The sequence below is a fragment of the Pteropus vampyrus genome, unplaced genomic scaffold (genome assembly GCF_000151845.1).
Source record: "Pteropus vampyrus isolate Shadow unplaced genomic scaffold, Pvam_2.0 Scaffold197, whole genome shotgun sequence".
Lineage (NCBI taxonomy): Eukaryota > Metazoa > Chordata > Mammalia > Chiroptera > Pteropodidae > Pteropus > Pteropus vampyrus.
The window spans coordinates 1,411,365-1,418,657 of NW_011888978.1; the positions used below are offsets into that span (position 1 = coordinate 1,411,365).

At 41.9% G+C, this 7,293-nt stretch overlaps 1 pseudogene; it reads left to right on the forward strand.

Moving 5' to 3' along the window:
* The first annotated feature begins 2,033 nt into the window (after window positions 1–2,033).
* LOC111746700 lies at window positions 2,034–2,152 on the forward strand (annotated as a pseudogene).
* Window positions 2,153–7,293: the final 5,141 nt, after the last annotated feature.

Here is a 7,293-nt window from a genome sequence, read left to right on the forward strand (position 1 = left end):
TACTGGCTTGGTGGTGATAAATTTCTTTAGCTTATTTTCGTCTGAGAAGCTCTTTATCTGTTCTTCAACTCTAAATGATAGTTTTGCTGGATAAAATATTCTTGATTGTAGATCCTGGGTCTTCATCATGTTGAATATTTTGTGCCAAACCCTTCTGTCCTGCATAGTTTCTTTTGAGAAATCAGCTGCCAATCTTATGGGTGCTCCCTTATAGGTAACTATCTGCTTTTCTCTTGCTGCTTTTAAGATTATCTTTGAATTTAACCTTTGGTATTTTAATTATGCTGTGTCTTGGTGTGGGCCTCTTTGGATTCTCTGAGCTTCCTGGGGTTGAATGTCTGTTTCCTTCACCAAGTTAGGGAAGTTTTCCATCATTATGTCTTCAAATAGCTGTTCAACATCTTGTTTTCCTTTCAGTACCCTAATGAGACAGATGTTTTTACCTTTAATAGTGTCCCATAGGCTCCTTAAATTATTATAGTCTTGGCTTTTTTCTTGCCATTCTGATTGACTTTCCATTCTTGGCTTTCCTGTCCTCAATATAGGTCATTTGATCCTCTTTATTCACTTTGTTTATTCCTTTGTTTACTCCATTTAATATACTTCTCATCTCAGATAATGTGTTCTTTGTTTCAGACTAGTTCTCTTTTATAATTTCTATTTCCATTTTTATGTTTTTTATCTCTTTGTTGATGTTCTCTACACTTCCCAAAAGTTCATTGAGCATCTTTATAACCAGTGTTATGAACTCTGCATCTATTAGATGGCTTGACTCTATTTTTTCTGGATCTCTGTTCTGTTCTCTCATATGGTTTCTGCTTCTTTGTCTTTCCATTTTGGCTGCCTTTCCGTGTCTGTTTCTATGTACTAAGCAAAGCTCCTAAGTCTCCTGGTCTTATTAGTATGGGTTTGTGTAGTAGGTGTCAAGTGGCACAGTCCTGAGAGGTATTCAGCTGCAGGCCAAATTTAGCCCAAGCCTCTGCCCCTCCAGGGCCACCTGTTAAGATTCAGCAAGCAATTCACGGTTGCTGTGCTTATAGTTGCCTTAAAGGCCATACCAGAAACTGAGGCCAGCTGCCTCCGGTGTGAATCTAGGCACTGCTCAGCAAGGAGCACCTGACTCACTGAGGATACACATGGATGTGGATTGGTGGGGCCATGAGTTGGGAGAGGCAGCGTTTCAGGGAATCCTCTGGGCAGAGCAACCTCTGTTATCCAGTTTGATGACGTCAGGACTATGGCGGTGCTGCGTCTGTGCACTGGGAGTGGGGAGGGCTCGACAGAGAAACAATGGATACCACTGGCACTACTGCCAGGGAGTGAGACTTGCCGAGGCCCTCACTCCAACTACTCAGTGTCACCCTGTAAGTCCCTGCGCAACCAAACTGGCACTGGTGCTGAGAGCAAGCAGGTCCACCACTGCGGAAGTTCACTTGCAGCCACAGCCCCTTTAAGAGGTGTCTGCAGCTGCCGGCTGCTGCTGCTGCTGCTGCTGCTGCTGCTGCTGCTGCTGCTGCTGCTGCTGCTGCTATTGCTTCTGTCCCACTCAGCTGCTCAAGACCGGGCAGCCTCGCATCCTTGCCCTGTCCTATCTTCTGCCGTTGCAGGGTGCTTTCTTAGATTTCTCCCTAGTTGTATGGTTTCTTTATCTAGATCCCAGGTGATTTTTCCTTGCTGTTTGCTCCTTTTTTCCATCACAACTTTGATTTGGTCGCCAGAGGGATGAACAGAGCCTATATCATCTATACCATTACTCCCACCCCACCCCCAACTTTGTTACATTCTTCAGTGTCCATGGGCTCCCATGAACAGCCACTGAAACTGCCAGCTCTTCAGGAGAAAAAAAAATTGCTCCAAGTTTCCCTTTTTAAGTTCCTTTAATCCTTCTCTTGTCAGGTCTTACTCATCTCCAGCTGATTGATTTTGCACCTGGGTTCTGCCTATCCACCTGTGTTTGCCAGCTTTGACAGCAGCATCTCCTTAAAAGGCTGCCTTCTTCCATGTTTAGCAACTGCTTTTAAAATGGCACCTTGGTCTATGGCCATGCTACCCTGAACAAGCCCAATCCTGTCTGATTTCAGAAGCTAAGCAGGGTCGGGCCTGGTTAGTACTTGGATGGGAGACCACCTAGGAAAACCAGGTACTGTAGCATAAAAATAAATGAATGAATGAATGAATGAATGAATGAATAAATAAATAAATAAAATAAGGGATTGTAAGCTGACAAGGTCCTTGCAATCTGTGAAGTCAACCAAGGGTTGCCTAGTCTAAAAAATAAAATAAAATGGCATCTTGACCTTGCAGCAGACACTATCTAACAGGTTACTGTGCCCCAGCCCCAGAGTCACAGTACAAAATAGTTCTGACCTGCATGAATGTCTCAGGTTAAGGAAATAATTCCCTTAAGCACAAATTTAATATAAGAACAGGTAGTCTAATTCCTCTCCTTTTCCTTTTCCCTTTGCACTTTGTACTTCCCTCCCATATACCACTGGCTTAGCCAGCAGGACAATGTGAAAACAACTCTCCCACCTTGCAGTGGGAGGGTTCCCAGTTTCTTGGCTAATCTGAACTCCTGCTAAACACATTTTTGGTAATATTTTTACTTTGATATTTTTATACCAGTTTATGAAGGGAAAAGAAATACAAAGCTTGATTGTTTCCCATCAAGGATTTCTCAGTTATGCTAATGTTCATTATCTGCAAGTGCCAGGATGCAGTCATGCAGATGTACTCTCCCTGTTCTATGTGTCACCCTGGACGCCACACTATCCTTAAAAAAAAAAAAGTTGCCATAAAAATTATTCATCAGTGTGTCTTTCTTAAATGAGAAAAGTATGAGTATTTTAAGATGTACAAGTTGCATTTGTGCGGCTTGCTTACCTAATCAGGTATCACTAAGACATGCCAGAAGTCATGCTTCCAAATATTTTTGTCTTCTTATGGCCAGTCTGGTCCTAGCTCCTCATGTGGCCATCCAAACCTACCTGGCTCCAGGATCCATAGTGTTCAGGATGTATCCCTGTCACTGGGGAGAACAGTTAACATTTTGAGGGCATACCTTGTGCCAGGTACTGTCGTAAGCACCCAGCATATATTCAGTTAGTTCTCACAATTATGTGAGACTATATCATCCCCTCTCTAAGGTTGAAGAAAGGTATTGTTGACCATAAGAATGAATGTACCTGTTGAGAAGGGCTCCTGGTGGCTAACTAGGCTCAAATTTACAAACAGAATGTAGCATCCATTGCTAAACAGACTTCTCACACAAGCCACACTTCAGGAAGAAGTCTGCACTGAATTGCTTGCCTCCTACACTAAACTGCCTGCTTATACTGTGTTCCTGCAGTCAGAGCCAGCCCTTCCAAAGGAGTTCTTAGGATCCTATTTCAACCAATAGGACTGAGATTTTCTCCATCCAATGGGAACTGTGCAGCAATAGCCTCATTAGCATCTTCACTGACCAATCAGAGCAGCTCCTTTCTGACCAATCAGAATGGTGTTTTTAGGACCAAACTGTGGGGATTTAGAGTCCTCATTTGCATGAGAACAGACCAATCAGGGACCAGGGGTGGGGACTTCTCTATAAATCAGCTCCCCTCTGACTCCCAAAGTGCCCTTTCCTTTTTTGCCAAAGAGAGAATTTTCTCAGCCGGAGCTGATCTACAGAAGACGGTTCCTTGGACTGGTGTGGAAGTACAGAGCGAAACCTAGCGGCATTACCCCAAGAGCCACCTCACAGCCATGCTGTTCTACAGCTGTGCTGATTCACGATTGAGCTGTAACACCATTGAGCTGTTCTAAAGCAATGTTGTAACACATAGAGCTGTTTGGACTACTGAATAAACCAGCCTCCTTTACTGTATCCCTAATTAGGGATTCCTGTTTGTGTTGAATTAGTGCCAGCGATCGTTGGTTGATAGTTTAGAAATTTGTCAGGAGTCACATACCTAGTAGTGAATAAAGAACTTGACCCGGGCAGTGTAGCAGCAGGTGTGTGCTTGCCTACTGCACACACCTCCTGAGACATTGGGGTGGGGCCCATGTGGCAGCGGTGGGTGGGTGGTAAGGCCCTAGTCTTATAAGTATGCTCCAGGTGTGGTTTTCCACATACGCTTCTTCGGCTTTAGTTTGGTAAGGTGGAAGGAGTTCCAGGTGCTTTTCTAACCCAAGAGTGCAAGAACCATGAGTTCCTATAAATATCTGAGGCCTGGGACATCTCGTGGGCACAGCCTATGGCAATCATCGCAGGTCCTGAACCCAGGCCAAACGACAAAACTATCATTAAGAATGCCTCTACTGGAAGTATTACAAAAGAGATCTGAGGCTAGTGGCCAGAGAAACAGAAGGGCAATAGCCATGCGTTGTATAATTTTTGCCAAGTATAGTATGCATTGGTTACATATGCATATAGTTACTGCTTTCATGAACATGAAATCGGAAGACAGGTATTATAAAAAGAAATAATTAGCAAATAATTGTAGCATGTGGAAGGTGTAAGTAGAATGGAATACTACAGAAGACTGTCAGGGGTCCGGCTTTAAACTGTATGGTTGGAGCAGGCCTTACTGAGGAATTAATTGACAAGAGACATAAGGATAAATAACTGAGACAGACAAAGAGGTCTGGGTGTTCTAGACAGTGAATAGCATAGGGAAAGCTCAGGGCAGGAAGTAGCTTGGGCTGATTTAGAGGTTTTAAAAGGGGGGAGGGGGTACCCACAGAGTCAGACATGAGCAAGATGAGGTTGGACAGGAAGGCCTGACCCACCTGGACGATGAGCTTTGGTTTTGGTTTAAGTGCAAAAGGAAGCTATTACTGGGTTTCAGACTTTGTATTTCAAATTTTCAAGCTACGGTAGTTGATATTAATATATAAATTTTACCAGAGCATAAAAGATGGGAAAGTTTCCAATTAGTTCTTTCTCAATAATTTTCCTTGCAGTGAATAAGCAATTCCTAAGTTAGAAAAACCGTTTAACCACCTTAAGTGCAACTGCTAATTTATTTCAGTAACATACTTCAACCAAAGTATAGGGTTGCTCTCTGGCACAAATGTTACCTAATGTTATTTTATAATTTCTAGCCATGTGATAAGAAAAAGGAGTTACAAACATTTATAGTTAGGGACATGCCAGATTCCCCTGGCAAATTGCCTCATGCTCCTCATCAATCTCTCTGGTCCTCTCCAGTTTATCTCCCACACCAGCCACTAACCACTTATCCACCCCCAACAAATCCAGCCATGGCGTTTGCCTGCTTAAACCCTTCAGTGGTTCCCCTCGGCCAAGGGTAGAAAGCAAGGCCTTCTCGATCATCCACAACCATCCATGTAAACTCCCAGCCTCATTTTTCCACCTTACCCTACAGAAATGGAACTGCCAGTAGTTCCTGACACCCCAAACTGGTTTGTCATTGTCTCTTTATCTGGGTCCCTAACTAGACTGAGCTCAATCTCAAGGACTTAGCCCATCATCCAGCTGAAGATGAGCACATAGTGATGCCAACAAATGTCTGTTAAATTAATAAGTGAAGCTTTCTATTTCCAACAAATATTTGCCAAGGCCTGTAGAAGATATGAAACATCTCTTCAGAGTAAAATGTCTTCATTTAACTTATGGTTTATAAAAGGGGATTTCTGTTTTCAGGGCCAATAACCCTGTGTGTAAATGTTGAGGAGGAGAAAGAGGTAGCGTTGTGGTTGCTTTATTCTCTTAGTGTTATTCAGTAGATAGGTAACTTTTTAAATGATTTAACGTGGATTTCTTCTTTTTGGTAGCACACAGTACAAACTCAAAAGCAGGTGCAGTGAAAACTAACTGCTTCCTCCCACCCCTCTTATGCAATGGCCTTTTTAGAGGTAACAGCAGTTAGCAGACTCCTTGGGTCCTTCCAGAGATACTTTGTACATGTGCCCCATCCCTCCTTTTAAAAACACAGGTGGTAGACTACCAGAAACATTGCTCTACATTTTGCTACTTTTATTTAATAATGTATTTCAAAGATCTTTTCATTACGGTAATATAGGACTGCCTCATTTCGTGTAATGGCTACAAAATATTCCATCCATTGTATGGATGCTCCACGATATATTTAGACCAGTGGTTCCAAGTTGTTGTGCAGCGAGGCTGTTTTGTTATTGCAAAAATGCTGCAATTAATATCCTTGGATAGATGCCATTTCATACTTTGGCAAGTATGTCTGTAGGAAAAACTCCCTGAAGTGGATTTCTGGGCTCAAAGGGTGAGTGTGATTTTTAATTAAGAAAAACAGTGCCATCTCACCTTCAGTAGAGGCTGTATGGGTATGCATCCACCCACCGCAGAGGTGGGGGTGATGCCCTACATCTTGCCATACAGAACATTAACTAACTCTTTTATCTTTGCCAATCTGATAAAAGGGTGTCTCAGAGTGGGTTTCCCCCACCTTTACTGAGATATAATTGACACCTAAACCTTGTGTAAGTTTAAGATATACAATGTGATGATTTGATATGCATATATATTGTGAACTGTTTACCACATTGAGGCTGGTTAAAACATCTTTAACCTCACATCATCACCATTTTGCAGTTGTTCTGGTGAGAACAATAAACTTTCATAGCAACTTTCAAGTGTATGAGAGGGTGTTGCTCGCTGTTGTCGCCATGCTGTCTATCCACTCCCAGGATTTACTTGTCTTAAAACTAAGTGCAGTTATCCTGCTAGGAGTTAAATTAGACATCTTTTCGTACGCTTAAGTGTCACCATACCTCTAATTATAGGCTCGTTGGTTTTCAGAAATCGATTTATAACAAGATGATTAGCCTTGTTAGCTTTTGTCATAAGTTGCAAATATATTTTATTAGTTTTTGTTGTTATTCAGACTGTACGTAATGGGGTGTTTGTTACAAAAGATTTTGATTTTTATATAGAATCGATTAATCTTTTCCTTCATGGTTTCCGAGTTTTAAATCACAGGTAAAAAATATTTATCTATACCAAGGTTACTTTTTAAATTGTCCACTCTTTTCCAGTTTATTTTTTAACTTTAAAAACTTTGATCCCTTGGAATCATTTTGGTGAAAGACATGAAATTGTAGGACCAATTTAATTTTTTCCAGATGGCTATCCAGATGTTACAATATTACCCAATGCAAGAAGTCCATCTCTTGGTGAGTGTAACCCAATGAACCTTGACCAAGACAGAATCTGAGCAAGGAAAGTTTACTTGAAGCAAGTAAGGAGAGCACCAGGGGTGATAATCAAAGCAGCGTTTCTCTAAATACACAAGGGAAATTGCCTTTATTGGGACT